Genomic DNA, 18,658 nt, shown 5'->3' on the forward strand with positions numbered 1-18,658 from the left:
AATAATGACCCTTTAGTATATAGGTTATTATTGATGAACTTGAGTTGAGTGTTCGGGTCGAACACAGGAAGCTCAAGTCCATCAGGAGGCCAAAACTAATTCCTTCTCTCAGTCCCTATTGTAGCCTCTATATATATAACGCCTCACATCCACCCAAGCCATGCTTCTCACCCAAGCAAGGGGTAGGCCAACCCTTGCTTGTTGCCCAAATATAGGGCCGACCAAGCCTTGCTTGGTGCCCAAGATAAGAGCCGGCCAAGCCTTGCTTGGTGCCCAAGCAAGGGGACGACCACAATAGGAATAAAATGGAGATTTTATTTAAAATAGAATTTTGTTAAAATTTTTCCCTTTTATAGCTATTTACAATGGTTTTAAAGAGATATTTTAATTTTTTTAAAATCTTTCCTTTTTTGTAACCATCCACAATAGGAATAAAAGGGAAATTTTATTTTAAACAGAATTTTGTTAAAATCTTTCTTTTTTAGCCACCAACAAATATTATAAAAGAAGAGAGGGTGGTGCCCAAAAATAAACCTAAGAATCCTCTTCTATTCTCTTGTGGTAGGTACCCCTCCTCTCTTATTTTCCCCTTGCTTCTTTCCCTAGGGCTGGCGACATCTTTCCCTTCCTCTTCATTAGGGTCGGTGCCCCTTTGGAGAATAGTTAACTTTGTGGTCGGTTGCTTGGAGGAGAAGAAGATGAGAAGGAGGCATCCTATTCTAGCATCTCTTCACTACAAGAAAAACCCTCATAGACATCGGTGGAACAACAACGGTTTTAAGCAAAAACCGATGTCTTTGAGTATTTTACACCGGTTTTTCCAAAAACCGGTGTCTATGAGCGCAAATTTTCGCTCATAGACATCGGTTTTTTAGCCGATGTCTATGAACGTCTTTTTTTTTGTTAATAGACACCAGTTTTAACAGCGGTTTTAAACCCCGGTGTTAATGAACCAAAAGATAATAATTTAATTTTTTCACCAGTCAAAATTTACAACACTTCACAAATTTCCCTCCAAATCTAAACCAATATCATGCCCTTTCTTTTGCCTAAACCTAAACCTAAACCTCCGACCATCTCTCTCAGCCTCATCTCCCTCTTCCCCTTCCTGGATTGACGCCCCTTCCTTCTTCCCCTTCCTGGATCGACGCCTCTTCCTCTCCCGAGCAGGATCAAAACCACCTGCTTCGATCCTAAGCAAAATCGCAGCATAAATCGTTCCGTTCTGCCTCCTCGTCCGATCCTCTCTTCCTCCTCCTTCCTCTCTTCGCTCTTCCCAGCTAAGGTAGGGGCCGACGAGATCCGAACAGCGAGAGGACGCCCACGACCACCATGGCACGGTTGGTCGACAACGTGAGGGAATCCGAAGGAAGAGAGAACATCACCGAGATCCAGGATCTCACTCGCTTTGCCATCAACGAGCACAACAAGAAACAGGTCTTGCGCTCCTCCTAATTACTATTTTTTTTCTCTCCCAAAATTGGGGCTTTTTCTCCGGACCAATATTTATCGATCTGTCGATGTGCAGAATGTGCTTTTGGAGTTTGCGCGTGTTGTGAAGGCGAGGGAGCAAGTTGTCGCTGGAACTCTGCATCACTTGACGGTGGAGGCAGTTGAGGGAGGGGAGAAGAAGATCGATGGAATCGCTATTTTGGTGCCGTTATTTTGGTGTTCATTATTGTGCCGTTATTTTGGTATGTCGGAATCGTTGATCTGGCCCCTGCGCTACCGTGAGCTCAGTCCTGGTGACGACCTAGGACACGAATCGGGTCTCCGAGGTTGGAAGACCTCCGCCGCAAGGAAGGGAGCGAACTGCCGAAGCCCTAGCTACATCGTTGCCAAGCCCATGCTTCGGCAGCTTCCTCACAGGTGGCTCTTCTGAATTCCGAAGACCTTCGTACATCCTGACTCTCATCCTCCTGATTTGCCAAAGGAGGCGTTGCATGCCCCCACCTCCGCTGAAGTAGCACCGCCTGAGTCGAACCCTTACATCGCTCACTCACCCGCCACTAACTCTTCCTTGTCGACAAGTATTAGCTTTTTCCCCATCTTAAATTTGCTTGCCAACGAGTCTATCTTCTTTTAAGTTAGGTTCTGATTGTGAGTTTTTCGAATGGTTAGGTACAGCGGAGACTTTGAAGACCGTGCTTAAGAGATGGGGAAAAAACTCGTGGAGTCGGCGAAGAAAGCTGAGGACTTGTCTAAAAATACATGGCAGCATCATGAGCAACTCTTTACCTGAGTTTATACCTCGTTCATATTAGCTCTGCAAATATCGATTGGAGTTCTGTTCTGTTATAGTGACTCTGTTTTTTTTTTCAATCACATTAATCTCGATTAAGACTAGGTTTTGTGATCATATAACACAGCAGAGCAGAGAACATTGCTTCTTCTTCTTCTTCTTCTTCATTTTTTTTTTAAAATTTTTGGCAATATCATTTTTTTGTAGTAATAGGGAGTTTCAAAACCACGAGTGATTTTTACCTTCCTATTGCTTCTCCTATGTCTAGTACAAGTTAGGGATTTAATTGAGCTCACCGTATGGGTTGAAGTTAGTAAGTGAAATTAAATGAAGTGGGTAATGAATACAGACTAATTAATCAAGTTTTGTATCTCATCATGAATTTATTTGTACGCTGCAAATTATTGGTTTTGTTGTTGTTGTTAATATAGCTGAATTACTTTATTATGACTTAATATATTCAGCTGAATTACTTCTCTTATGAATTCTGGATATTGCAATTTTTGCATTTTCTTATTCTGATTTTCACTTTGAATAATCTCTCTCAACTCCAGTGAACACAGGACCAAGTTTTGTTGAAGCTGCCATGGGAAGAATTGCTCAAGGAACCAAAGTGATTGGAAAAGGTGGCTACGATAAGATATTTTGACAAACTTTTGATACCCTTCCTGAAGAACAGCTAAAAAAATCCTATGCCTGTTATTTATCAATATCTGCTGGTCTGAATGGAGTTATTATAAGGTACTCATGTGGAAGTTCTCTAGCATTTCAATTTAATGTTTCCTGATCAACAACAAAAAATGTTTTTTTTTTCCTGCTAACTCAACTTTCTTCTGTGGAGAAGGATATGTCTATCGAGTGTAATATAATACATGCTATTTAGAATTATGAAATACTATCTTCTTACATAAATTTCCTCCAAATTATATTTAACTGTCTAGAAAGAAGCAGTTTAGAGGCTCAAAATATTCAAGTATATTAACAAAATGCTCCATTCATCAAATTTAGCATATATAGGATTAAGCAATCAAAAATAAATTCTTAGTTTGAGGAGTTATGTTTTGTGAAGCCCATCATCATACTGCATCAGACATGGGCATTACTAGAGGAGCATCATATGGAGTGGCACAAAACACTCTGTCATTTGCAACGATTATAAACAACTTTAGTTTGGCTAAACCATAAACGATTGTTTTTTATCATCATTTCCAGAACAAATGAAAAGTTCTTTTTATTTGCTAAGATGTTCAACTCAATATAGAGTTACAATTACTAGATAAGATCTAGGAAGTCACCCCCAAATAGTTGGAAATCATATCTTGGCTTGTTTGTTGTTATGTGATGGCAAGACCATTGTTCATAATTGTAGTTGATTAGTCTCTATGATAAATGTTGAAATTGCCTTAAACCAGTTGCAGACAAAATTTTATATAGGTAACTTTGTGTGCTATTACCAGCATGAGTTTATTTCTCTGTCACTATATCTAATTAGATGTAAAATCTGAGTCCTAGAAAATTTCACATTGTATATGTAGAAAACTAGTAATGGTGTTTGCAACATTTCTTTTTAAAAACATGTATTTATAATATTTAATTCTTCCGAACATTGATTACCATAATTTTGTCTGGATAATGCATGCACATGAAGTCGAGTAACTCATCTGTACAGCCTATATTAACTTTTTTGGATTTTTCAGGTTAAATTATTTATATCCTATCAAAAAATTTATGAGGAGATAAATAAACAAATATACTGACAATTTTGTTTCCACAAATGGAATTAGGACAGTATATTTCACTATATGCCCACATCAGGCTACATCAAAAGTTCATAAGTACTTGTTTGTGTTCTTGATTCAATGGGGGTTTTAATGCATTAGTGAATACAGTTTTTTTCCATTAGATATTGTCCTTTCTGATACTTTGGCTTTCATATGCCTTTTCTACACCTGTCAACATCCACACCCATACTGGATGGATACTCTTACTATGATCCAAGTAAATTCTCACAATACAAAAAGCATTAGATGTTTTGTTTCACAAGAGTGAAAACTAGTTGCTTCTACTTAATATGTACATGGTTTATGCATATGGCTTAGGTGAAAAGGAGAAAAGAACCCACACAAATTGGGACGAATTTAGCTCTGACATAGCATGTACAGTAGCTTAGGGATGACCTTAAGCAATTCACAGAACATAAAACACATGAATTAAACAACCCATATTAATTGACCTACATCCCATTAAAGAAAATTTATATGTTGACTTAAGCAATCCTTATGCAACCATTAATGAGTGTAGCATTCTCTCATTTCATAAGCTTATATGGTTGCTTTATTTGCCTAAAATAAGTTAGAAACTGGATCACTTTGCTTTATGATCAGATTTGTATGTTAACTTAAGTAATCCTTAAGCAACCATTAATGAGTGTAGCATTCTCTCATTCCATAAGCTTATATGGTTGCTTTATTTGCTTCAAATAATTTATTATGTTGATGCTATGCTTTTGTTACAAACTAACTACTAATTAAGATTTATTTTTTTATGTTCGAAACCTTTCATTTTGTTTTGTATGGCTCTCTCTAAGATCATGGACCTAGTTATCTTTTGACAGCTGAATATGATTCTTTTACTTCATTTGTAACTGCAAATTCAATTTTCTGATACCTTGTGAACCACTGAAGATCCTTATTGCAAGCATTGAAGTAAGCATGCCTTGTTTACTTGTGCTACTTGAAAAACTATCAACATGATCACTAACCGACAATAACAAATTGTTTGATTCTTTTCAATTATCAGGTGATTGAAGAGTTTGCTAAGAGTCCATGTTTGGAGCACTACAAGAACCTTGGAGCAACTTAACATTTCGAATAAGATGTAGTAGGAACATATAGAGCCTGCGTTGTGTTCTCTTAGTGATAAACAGTTCCCAGGAATGATAGATCTATCACTATATGATGTGGTTGAGATAATTGATGAATGTTTCTCTTTTTAAGCATTCCAATTAGTCATCTTGTTACCTGGTGCTCTTACTACTTTTTCAACTATGATTTTTGGTCTTGGTTTACTAATATATTATTTATGTGCTTTTACAGTTTACAAATCTCAAGTACTCCAGAGTTGAAATTGATGAAGTGCGGATCAAGTGGGTTGAATGCATGCTAGATTACATTTGAAGTGCGGTTCTACCTTGATGTGTTGTTAAAAGAATGTTCAACCTTGATTTTGATATCTATTAGCTACTAGCTTTTGATGTAAAAAGAATGTTTGGGTATTTTATGGATACTGTTGTAAGAAGATTATTTATATAATTTGTGAATATTTGTGTATTTTATGGATATTGTTGAATGAAGAATATTTGTATAATTTGTGAATATTTGTGTATTTTTTTTATTATTGTCGATTTTTCATTGTTTCGGAAATCAAATTGTTAAAATATATCCATATTACATCGGTTTTCCACCGCTGCAAAACCGGTGTTATTAATTAATATTACATCGGTCATTTACCGCTGCCAAAACTGGTGTTATTAACATACAATATTACATCGGTTTTACACCATTGATGAAACGGTGTCGTTAAATGATACTTCACCGGTTAATAACCGATTTGAAGACCGGTGTTGTTAAGTGATACTACACCGGTTTTAAACCGATGTCTAAAATGGCAGACCTTTTACATCGGCTTCATAGACATCGGTTGAAAATGAAATAGACACCGGTGGAAAACCGATGTCTATGAGGGTTTTTGTTGTAGTGCTTGTTGGCCGAAAGTTTGGAAACAAGAAAAAGGAGTTGGGTGGTTTTGTCTTGGTAGATCATCACCCACACGATGTCCAAGAGGAGGAGAGGAATACAGCAGAAGATTAAGAGGTCTTAGCATACGAGGAAAGGTACAACTAATTCTTATTCCGCAACGCAATTATTTTGTGTTTTTTTCGTATGGATCCTGAACACCAACACAAGAGGCCAACGATCTTGTGCTTCGATCAAGGTGTACTTTGATCAATCAAGAACTTGCTTGATTGATCAAACACATGTCTGATCGAGCATGTGGGTTGCTAAGAAAGGTTCTGTCCTCGTACAAATTTTTGTACAGGGGATTTACACAGAACGGAACTCCCAGCGCCAACACTAGCATTATTTACAACATCATGAATCAAGATATAAACGTGCTAACCATTTTGCTTTTCGACTAGTAAGCATATAAGTGAGGATTGATGTTCTCAATATGAATGTTACAAAATACTTCAAAAGTTAGTCAAATGACAGTCAAAAAAATAAACCAAACAAGCATAACAAAAGCAAGATAAAAACAAACAAAATGCATAAAATTGAAAATGTAAAAATTTTAGGTTGCAAACCACCCCCCCCCCCCCCAGACTTAAACTTTTCATCGCCCCGATGAAATCAATATGGTGGTGGAGGAGGAGGTGGAGGTCTACGTGGATGATCGATAGGAAAACTAGGAAAATCTGGAGTCTCACTCAGGAACTTATGATATTCATAGAGGGCATTAACTTGTTGACTAGTAATACTCTTACCCTGCATAAATTCTCTCATCCTAGCTTGATCATTATCATAGTCCTAAACAAACTCGGCTACTTGACCTTGAAAATTCTTCGTAAATTGAAAATGATCTTGCACCTCTCTAAATTGATCATCTAATAAAGAAAAGCGACCCTTCAACATCACACGTTGGGCCTCTTGCTTAACATGAAGCAAGTCTAGAGATGCGTGAAAATAAAAAAAATCAAATCTGGAATAACCCATACTATAAGCGAAAGAATGTCTAGCAGGTTCTGGCTATCCAGAAGGCTACGGTTGTCCAGATGACGAGGGCTCAAGGTGGGGCTCTGTTGGGTTAGTCGGGCCACGAAAACCGCTTTTTCGCGTCGTGGAAACCCCGAGTCACCCAAAGCCATGGATCTCGTGCAAAGATTCGTAAACAAAATTTTTCGAAAAACCTTTTTCTTGTACGAGTTTGTAAAAACTTTAGATCTACACTAAAGTTAAGATCATTACCCTTGTAGAGAAGCCCTTCGCGTTCCCGCTTGTCCAAGATGTCGCAGGATCTCTAGTTGTCAAAGTAGACAACCTCTATATGTATCCACACGGACACAAGTAGAAGGAGATGACCAAAACACAAGGTGTGCTAGCACCAATGGAGTGTTCGGCCAAGGAATGGGAGAAGGAGAAGAGAGAGCACCCAAGGGAGAAGAAGAGTGAATAATCAATAAGAGGAAATTCAAACAACCCCTTAGCCATCAAGTGGCCGGCCACTCTAGGAGGTGTAACCCCTACATTAATTCCAATTAATGTGGAGACCATTAAGAGTTGTAACCCCCATGAGGTGGCACTCTAGGATGATGTGGATCAACACTATTGGTCCACATCTTGTCACCTCACTAAATGACATGGCAACAAGTGTAACCTCCTCATTTAATGTGGGTCGGCCACATTAAATGCTATGGAGGCTTGTAACCTCCATGAGGTGGCACACATTGATGATGTGGAGCAATCCTATTGGTCCACATCTTGCCAACTGACTAGTGATGTGGCAAAAAGTCAAGTCAAACATGACTTTTTCTCTTCCTCTCAAATCAAGTCAAACTTGATCAAATCTCTCTCATGGTTGATCTAATCCAACCATATGATTCAAGCCAACTTAATATAATGAATCTAATTCATTAAATTAAGTTGATTTAATGAGTCATAATCTAAATTAGACTCATTGAATACATGAATCAACTTGAGTCCAACTCAATTAGCCCAATTTGGATTACTCTTAATCCAATATGATTCATCAAATGAATCTAATCCTCTTGGTTCATCATATGAACCAAATCTCCATCTAATTGTCCTTAGTGTGTGACCCTATAGGTTCTTGTAACGTTGGCAATGCCCTAAACCCATTTAGGAGCATAAGTAATGAGCGGTATCTAGCAACACATCATTACTACGCAAGTTACAAGAATGTCGAGATCCGACATCACCTTGTGACTACCAATTGTGACTCCTCACAAAATATGTGACATTGTCCTTCTATCCTAGACATCTAGATTGATCAATATGAGGCATAGACCGTGTCATCCTCTAATCAATCTAAATCTTGAACTCCAAGTAGACTCACTCGATCAAATGAGCTCAACATCTCATGTTGACTCATTTGGGCATGACCTTGCACTTAGTCGTCTCACTCTATCAAGAATACCGATGTCGCTCCCGTCATATGGGAGGGATAGATCCCATCTACATCACTCACATCCCTTTACATAATTCGTTATATACCCAGTAATCGCCTTTATAGTCTACCCAGTTACGGGTGACATTTGACGAAACTAAAGTACATAACTCCTTATGTAGGGATCCATGGTGACTTCAGGTCAAAGGACTAATAGTCATACTAATAGCCACATGAGAAAGTATATGACACTCATATAACGATCCATGATACTTTCTCATGGCGGGTCATTCAGTATACATTCTCTAATGCATACCCATGTGTCAGCTTGATATCTCTATATCCATGACTTGTGAGATCAAGTCATCGAGCTGACCTACATGCTAGTCTTATTGTATTAACATTGTCCCTGAATGTTAATACTCGACTAGGAATGATTTAGAGTAGTGTTCCCTATATCATCTCACTATCGATTCAACCAATCGATTGATATAGGTAAGAACCTTCTACTATAGGACGTTACTATACTTATTTTATCTGGCACTAATACAAATAAGCATAATAACCAAAAACCAAATGCCTTAATATATATACATGAATATGATATACATGAGTCCATACAATCATCAAATGATTGGCTCTAGGGCTCTAACTAACAGGCTCAATGTCTCCGAATAAAGAAGGGATATTATCAGGATCTACATCAGTGATCACCCAATTAGCAAGGTTGAGAACAAAAGTCTACTCGGGATAAGGAAGGGGTAGCAGGAAACCACTCCTCCTAGGAAAACCAAAATCATTCTCATCCTGGCAAATCATTTTCATAGCAAGACATGCATCAATATCGATCACGTTATTTCCATGAATGATCTCTAGCTCATCTAGATCACATCCCAAATTTATAACTACTTGAGTAATCAAACCACCAAAAACAATCGATCCCGAGGATGCCTTCCCTGCTCTCACCAAGGTTTGCAAAAAATGGAAACCAGAATCAAAATCAACCTTATGTAACATAGCCCACAATGCATAAAGTTCCACTTTCCTATCAACTCCATCGCTTTCCCCTCTACCAAAAATAGTTTTACTCATAAATCGATGTAAGTACCTAAAGATGGGATTTTTGTAACGCCCACCCTTCTTACCCAACCAAAGGTGGCGCTACATTCTTATACTACTTACGTACATGCTTTAGTTATAACAGCGGAAGAATAAAAACTTTAAAGAATTTAATTTATTAAGCATAATATCACATATTCTGATTTGTTCAAATGTGCATATGTTGATTCTATAACTAATCATATTAATTTGTCCGGATCGTTCTTTGCCGAGCCACCACCACACACATCACTATCTGCTCCTCCTGTTGCTCCTCTAGCTCATCCAGCTTCTTTATCTGCGGTACAAGGAAAGTAAGCTATGAGCACTCATGGCTCAGTAAGTTCCTTTCCTACTCACTAAAACCGAATTCATATAATTGCATATCAATATCATGCGAGGTATCATAAGCATACGACATACAAGGGTATCATATTCATAGTCATATCATAATATCACGTGACATAATATCTAATCATCAGATAATTCAAGCACATATGTAGGCAATGCATCATGAATTTGAAAACTTATACTTATAAGTACTTGAAATTCATATCATCATTAGAGGGGATCCCGGTTTGTACCACATACATAATGCGCGCGCTTCTTAAGTAAGTCCAAGGTAGCAAGTCTTGAACCCTACCATACATACATACTAGGTCCGAGTCTTACTCCATCGACCTAGGGCATTCAGAAGCCCATTTCTGACGAGGCCCGAGTCTTATTCCATCGACCCCGGGGCGTTTACGGAGCCCACCCTTGGTACAAACCATACAAAAATAATTTATCATGCATAACTATCATATCATATCCCTAACAATCTTTCATGCATTTCATTTTTCATTTCTTTTCATTATGTATAGCATTTCCTATGCTATCACATATCATGGCATTTACATAACATAAATTTCATTCTTTTCTCATTATGTATAGCATTTCCTATGCTAACACATATCATGGCATATACATAACATAAATTTCATTCTTTTCTCATTATGTATAACATTTCCTATGATATCACATATCATGACATATACATAACATAAATTTCATTCTTTTCTCATTATGTATAGCATTTCCTATGCTATCACATATCATGGCATATACATAGCATAAATTTCATTCTTTCTCATTATGTATAACACTTCCTAGGTTCCTTTCCCTTTTTTTTTCTTTTATTTTCAATTATCTTCTAAACAAGAAAACAAATACATGATCCTTAACATTTCATAGGGAGAACCTCGTACTAGTTGGGTAAAACAATAATTTCCCTAGCCTCTTAAAAATATTTTTGGCCGAAATTCTAGGGTTAAGTACTCCTTTGATCAAGCATCATATAGGTGTAAAAACATGAAGAAGATCCCTTTTCTATGGCATAGAAAATCTATCATGTAGTGTAGACTTAGTTAAACCTCACTAGATTTCGAAAGCTCTTCTTAACCGAATTTTCTCAAACTTGTTTCTAGGTTTTAAAATCCTCATAAAATCTGAAAAATATATAAAAAGCCTTGTACCACAGGTGAGGGGAAGCTTACCTTCTTCGCTTAAGTTTCCTAGAGTTGAGAACTTGCTTGGACCTTTCTTCCTTGCTTGCTTTGCTCGGCACCAATGGAGGAGAGGAGTGGCTAGGTCTTTTGGTGGAGAGGAGGAGGAAGAAGAGGCTTCTCTTTCCTCTTGTGTTGCTCGGCAACAACAAGAGAGAAAGAGGGAGAGAGTGAAGAGGAAGAAGAGGTTCTTCCTCTTGTGTTGCTCGGCAACAAGAAGAAGAAGAGAGAGGGAGAGGTGAGTCTCGGCACAAAGGGAGGAGAGGAGGAGAATGAGTGGGGGATGAAGTTGAAGTCACCCCTCCATGCCTATTTATACTAAAATGAGGGGAGGAAACTTGACTTGATCCATCCTCCCTATTCATTTCTCCCCTTAAATGACAAGAATATTCTAGAGAAATGCCTTTTGAGTTCTCTCTTTTCTTTCCCTTAATTTCTCTCTTTTCTCTCCTTTAATTAAAATTCCTATCTCTCCTCTTACAATATCCTCTCCTATCCCACTTGGTTAACACATGCATGCATCCACAAGAGAACCAAGGATCAAAACTTGTTTATGTATATTTTTATTTCTTTTTACTTCCTTTTCCTTTTAAGTAGAAAGAATCCTTTCTTATTCTTAACTACTTAATCCTTTCTCTCCTTATCAATAATTCTCCTATCCCCTTTGGTATCCTATACATGTTCCTTACAAGAGATCCAAGGTTCAATCTCTCTTCTAACATTTTATTTTCTTTTGTACATAATAATTCGTATATTACTATATTATGCATTATGCATAAATATTTCATACATATATATATTATCTCATATTTCTTCCTTTTGTCCATATTAATTCCATACATTTTAAATCATGCATAGATGATTTATACTCTCAACTTTATTTTTCTTTCATAAAGTTTTAATCATCTAAATCCATCTTAATATTTAACTTAGAATATTTACACCTTCTTTTCATTCGTACTCTCATTATCCTTACTTTCTTATCTAGGCTTTCTAGGGGTGTTACAATCTCCCCTACTTATTGAAAGTTCGTCCCCGAACTTAGAATGACAATTTCTGCTCAGATTCCCTTAGACGTTGGTGGAGCTTCTAATCTCCCTTGACTCATTGAAGGTCCCTCAATTGAAGTCTGCAGTTGGTGTAACCTTGCGGGACCACCTTGATTCAGAACATACTGTGGTGCTTTAGTTTTGGTAGGGCAGTCTCTAGATAGATGTCCTTCCAGTCCACAGTCGTAGCATTTAATTTTGCCCTTACGACAGTCTTTTGCTTTATGACCCTCTATCCCACAGTTGTAGCACTTATTAGTGCCCGTACGACATGTCCCTGGATGTTTCTTCCCACATGTATTGCACTGAGAAAACTTGAGCTGCTTGTTGGACGGACCAATCTCAGCGTCATTCCGTCGTTTTCCCTTTCCGCCGTGGTTCCCTTTCCAGTTGGCCTTAATATTTTCTAGTTCTTCCATCTGAGCTTGCTTCTTGTCCTTGCCTAGTGCCTTCAGGTAGTGTTCGGTATTTAGGGCACTGCTAATTAACTCTTCTGTGGTCCGCGGTCTGTTAACTCCGCCGGCCACATTAAGTGCTATCTCGGGTCTGAGCATCTTTAGCATAAGCCTGACCCTTTCTCCCTCCGTCCTAACTAATTCCGGGCATAATCGTGCCAGGCGGTTGAATCTTTTCATCGCTTCTTCCACCGTTAGGTCACCTTGCCGAAATTCGGTGAATTCATCATAGTGCCTACTTGTCACCCGAGTGTGGAAGAATTCTTCGAAGAATTCCGTCTCAAAATCTGCCCAACTCATTTGGTTCACTGGTCTTTTCACTTTCACTCTGTCCCACCATATTCGGGCGTCTCCTGTGAGACAGAAGGATACGCATTTGACCTTTTCATGCTCAGGCCAGTCCAATAGTTCTATCATGCTCTCCATTGTCTTAAACCAAGCTTGTGCGTCCCATGCTTCACAATTTCCAGAGAATTTCTCTGGCCTCAGTCTTTGCCACTGGATCAGATACGCTTCTTGACGAACTACCGGTGCCAGATTCACTGATGGTACCGGTGCTGCTACCGGCTCCGGTTCAACTACTGGTATGGTTGTCGTATTATTCTGATTTGGGGTAGCAGGATTCCCTTGTTGATTCATCATGGCAGCAATCATCTGTTGCTGTTCCGTAAGCTGTCGTTGTAGCTCAGTAACTACTTGTGCCCAATCAGGTGGAGGTACGGTCTCCTCCGTTCTGGCATTTCGTCTTCTAGTCATACTTATTTTCCTAAATGATAACAAGATTAGTCTAAGTTATCATTTATGCATGAATATCCTAACATATCCTGTCTAGGTTTCATGCCATGTTTGAGTTTGAGGTATTCTTTCTTAGGTTGTCATATCATCTTTAGGTTACCTTACCATTCATACGCGTCAAGATCTAGCCGATGGTATTATCATTCTTATGCTTAAATTGATACCATTTCTACTCTTTTTATTCATCAAAAGCTTTTATTACATAACTTCTTCTCTTAAAAGGCCAGGTAGGTTGCGACTACTCCTGCCATAAAGGACATGAGAGCAGTAGTCATTATCAACCCAACCTGTATCGACTTGCCCAGATCATCCTGGGTGGATCGACATTATCGAGGTTGAATCTCCGATGCCTCTTCCGGTCGATTATTGTCTCTTCATCCATTCCCTCGCCTTCTTCAACATATTCGTCCAGTTCCATCGGGTCTTCATTTAGTTCTTCCTCGAGGTTGTTCAGTCCCCACTCGAAGTCTATTATATCGTTGGGGTTGAAACCCATTTCCATGTATTCAGCAAGGTTAAATTCATCCTCGACCATCTCAGGAAACTCATTCTCTCCTTCATAATATTCCATAATTTCTGCATCTTCATCTTCATTATCGTCCGAATTCCATTCCTCGATTTCCTCGAGATCCTCCTCTCCGAACTCGCCGTGTTCCGGAGATTCCGAGTCGCTCACATAGTTGTTGAAGTATTCCAGCATATCGGGTTCATCCGCGAACTCGAGGTATTCGCCAGAATATTCCACATCCTCGGGATCGTATTCGAACGGGATATAGTTCATTTCTACAAGATTTTAAAGATTCATTATTCCTCTTATGTTATAGCCTAAGGTTCTTGTATCTAGGCTACCATTCATGCATCCTACTTATCATCATGCACCATTCTCTAGGGTATAGCTTAAGGTATCCTTCCTAGGCTACCATTCATGCATCCTAGAGTATCATACTATTTTTGCATACAAATAAATTGTGCAACTGTACTTACTTGGAGCGACAGGAAGGAGCCTGATGTGTGTGTAGTGAGCTGGCAAAACTTGGCTCTGATACCACCTGTAACGCCCACCCTTCTTACCCAACCAAAGGTGGCGCTACGTTCTTATACTACTTACGTACATGCTTTAGTTATAACAGCGGAAGAATAAAAACTTTAAAGAATTTAATTTATTAAGCATAATATCACATATTCTGATTTGTTCAAATGTGCATATATTGATTCTATAACTAATCATATTAATTTGTCCGGATCGTTCTTTGCCGAGCCACCACCACACACATCACTATCTGCTCCTCCTGTTGCTCCTCTAGCTCATCCAGCTTCTTTATCTGCGGTACAAGGAAAGTAAGCTATGAGCACTCATGGCTCAGTAAGTTCCTTTCTTACTCACTAAAACCGAATTCATATCATTGCATATCAATATCATGCGAGGTATCATAAGCATACGACATACAAGGGTATCATATTCATAGTCATATCATAATATCACGTGACATAATATCTAATCATCAGATAATTCAAGCACATATGTAGGCAATGCATCATGAATTTGAAAACTTATACTTATAAGTACTTGAAATTCATATCATCATTAGAGGGGATCTCGGTTTGTACCACATACATAATGCGCGCGCTTCTTAAGTAGGTCCAAGGTAGCAAGTCTTGAACCCTACCATACATACATACTAGGTCCGAGTCTTACTCCATCGACCTAGGGCATTCAGAAGCCCATTTCTGACGAGGCCCGAGTCTTATTCCATCGACCCCGGGCGTTTACGGAGCCCACCCTTGGTACAAACCATACAAAAATAATTTATCATGCATAACTATCATATCATATCCCTAACAATCTTTCATGCATTTCATTTTTCATTTCTTTTCATTATGTATAGCATTTCCTATGCTATCACATATCATGGCATTTACATAACATAAATTTCATTCTTTTCTCATTATGTATAGCATTTCCTATGCTAACACATATCATGGCATATACATAACATAAATTTCATTCTTTTCTCATTATGTATAGCATTTCCTATGCTATCACATATCATGACATATACATAACATAAATTTCATTCTTTTCTCATTATGTATAGCATTTCCTATGCTATCACATATCATGGCATATACATAGCATAAATTTCATTCTTTCTCATTATGTATAACACTTCCTAGGTTCCTTTCCTTTTTTTTCTTTTATTTTCAATTATCTTCTAAACAAGAAAACAAATACATGATCCTTAACATTTCATAGGGAGAACCTCGTACTAGTTGGGTAAAACAATAATTTTCCTAGCCTCTTAAAAATATTTTTGGCCGAAATTCTAGGGTTAAGTACTCCTTTGATCAAGCATCATATAGGTGTAAAAACATGAAGAAGATCCCTTTTCTATGGCATAGAAAATCTATCATGTAGTGTAGACTTAGTTAAACCTCACTAGATTTCGAAAGCTCTTCTTAACCGAATTTTCTCAAACTTGTTTCTAGGTTTTAAAATCCTCATAAAATCTGAAAAATATATTAAAAGCCTTGTACCATAGGTGACGGGAAGCTTACCTTCTTCGCTTAAGTTTCCTAGAGTTGAGAACTTGCTTGGACCTTTCTTCCTTGCTTGCTTTGCTCGGCACCAATGGAGGAGAGGAGTGGCTAGGTCTTTTGGTGGAGAGGAGGAGGAAGAAGAGGCTTCTCTTTCCTCTTGTGTTGCTTGGCAACAACAAGAGAGAAAGAGGGAGAGAGTGAAGAGGAAGAAGAGGTTCTTCCTCTTGTGTTGCTCGGCAACAAGAAGAAGAAGAGAGAGGGAGAGGTGAGTCTCGGCACAAAAGGGAGGAGAGGAGGAGAATGAGTGGGGGATGAAGTTGAAGTCACCCCTCCATGCCTATTTATACTAAAATGAGGGGAGGAAACTTGACTTGATCCATCCTCCCTATTCATTTCTCCCCTTAAATGACAAGAATATTCTAGAGAAATGCCTTTTGAGTTCTCTCTTTTCTTTCCCTTAATTTCTCTCTTTTCTCTCCTTTAATTAAAATTCCTATCTCTCCTCTTACAATATCCTCTCCTATCCCACTTGGTTAACACATGCATGCATCCACAAGAGAACCAAGGATCAAAACTTGTTTATGTATATTTTTATTTCTTTTTACTTCCTTTTCCTTTTAAGTAGAAAGAATCCTTTCTTATTCTTAACTACTTAATCCTTTCTCTCCTTATCAATAATTCTCCTATCCCCTTTGGTATCCTATACATGTTCCTTACAAGAGATCCAAGGTTCAATCTCTCTTCTAACATTTTATTTTCTTTTGTACATAATAATTCGTATATTACTATATTATGCATTATGCATAAATATTTCATACATATATATATTATCTCATATTTCTTCCTTTTGTCCATATTAATTCCATACATTTTAAATCATGCATAGATGATTTATACTCTCAACTTTATTTTTCTTTCATAAAGTTTTAATCATCTAAATCCATCTTAATATTTAACTTAGAATATTTACACCTTCTTTTCATTCATACTCTCATTATCCTTACTTTCTTATCTAGGCTTTCTAGGAGTGTTACAATTTTCCATATGGGAAGCTTTAGCTCTAGAGGGCTCATAAGATTGATCCAAACCAGTAATCAAATTCCAAAAATTATTCCAATTGAATCTAGAGTTAAACCTGCGAGAGTTACCAATATACAATCCAAAAGAATTATTGAAATCACTAAACGTCCACCGAAATTCTTGATTCATTAATCTAAAAGTTATTTTGCCAATGTAATAATCTTCATTAGCAAAGCGAACATCTAATGAACTCAAAAACTCAAGTATAATACGAGGATATGTAAGTAAATGTATGAACATGATATCATTCCTATCAAGGGAACCAATCATCCAATCAACATCATCTCTAATCCCTAAAGTATTTAAAATAGTTGGATCCATGTACCATGTTGATGTGCGTAGATTATATATACTTTTATACATGTTTGGATGCACATGTACTTTTATTTCATTAGCATAATCTATGTTTATTGCACCCTATTTCATTATAATGTCATACTTCCATTATATTCTATTCGGATATCTGCTCTTTACTTGTTTTGATTGATAGGACGCTATTTGGAGCAAAAATCGAGATAAAATGCACACTGGAGCAACATTGGAAGAAATCAAGTTGGGATCGTGTAGGCCACATGAGCGTGTGGCCATCCCGAAGCACGTGTGCACACAATCTTTCTATTGACAAGAATATCAAATCTAGATTTATGATCTTCATTTCTAAAAATGATATTGAATTCATTGTCGTTACCTTTGTCGCGTGAAATCCTCTTTTCTTTGCCCTTTGTGGCCTTTTCCTTTCCCTTTTCCTTTGTTGGCTCCCTTCCTTCGCTTGATCCACCACTTCCCTTACAAAGTTTCTTCAAAAGATTAGACATATTGTCAAGTTCAAATAGGGAAAGGTGTTGTTTTGTTGGAAAAGCATGATCTTGCAAGAATAGATCTTGAAAAGTAAGATATTTGGGAAAAGAAGTTATAGATATTGAAAATAAGAGAGGAGAATTATTGTTAAGGTATAGATCTTGATGAAATTTATGGAGAAAAATGAGTTTGAGATCTCGATCTGAGAGGTTGAGAAGAAAGGTTGAAGATGAGAAGAGTTTCGGAGAAAGAAGTAGCTTGGGGATGTGGCTGACACGGCCTAGGCACGACCGTGTCTTATAGACACAGCCAAGGTCGAGTTGCTCCGCACGACCGTGTAGATCTACACGGGCTTTGCATTTCCTTTCCTGGCTTAATTCATACGGTTGTGTGTGGTACACGATCGAATCCTTCTTGTTCTCAGGAATTTCTACACGACCGTGTCAATTGGCACGGGCAATGCAGCCTTCCTCTCGAGTATACTCACACTGCCGTGTGTGGTACATGGCCAAGAACTTTTCTTCTCTGGAATATTCACACGACCGTGTCTGGTACACGACCGAGCACATCTCCTCCTCGGGTAAGTTCACACGGCCAGTGTGAGTCACACGACCGAATACTCCTCCTCTTCTGTAAACTTAACACGGTCGTGTCTGGTACACGACCGAGCTCTGTTTGTCTCAACATTGATGATTTTCCTCCTTTCTGACTTCTCTAATGCTTCCATGCCCATGAAGAAATCATGGCCAACTCATGGAAATGAAACACAACCTGAAAATGAAAAATAACAACAAATTTAAAAGCACTAATTAATGAAAAAAAAACAATTCCAAATTGAATCTTATCTAAAAGAACCCTTGGGTTGCCTCCCAAGAA

At 38.0% G+C, this 18,658-nt stretch overlaps 1 long non-coding RNA gene across 1 annotated transcript; it reads left to right on the forward strand.

The window, feature by feature from the left end:
• Positions 1–1,417: 1,417 nt before the first annotated feature.
• Positions 1,418–1,824, forward strand: LOC122018527. The gene is made up of 3 exons (XR_006121806.1): positions 1,418–1,437; positions 1,529–1,694; positions 1,758–1,824. It is a non-coding gene; the product is annotated as an uncharacterized LOC122018527 (long non-coding RNA).
• The last annotated feature ends 16,834 nt before the right edge of the window (positions 1,825–18,658 follow it).

The sequence above is a fragment of the Zingiber officinale genome, chromosome 9A (assembly GCF_018446385.1).
Source record: "Zingiber officinale cultivar Zhangliang chromosome 9A, Zo_v1.1, whole genome shotgun sequence".
Classification (NCBI taxonomy): domain Eukaryota; kingdom Viridiplantae; phylum Streptophyta; class Magnoliopsida; order Zingiberales; family Zingiberaceae; genus Zingiber; species Zingiber officinale.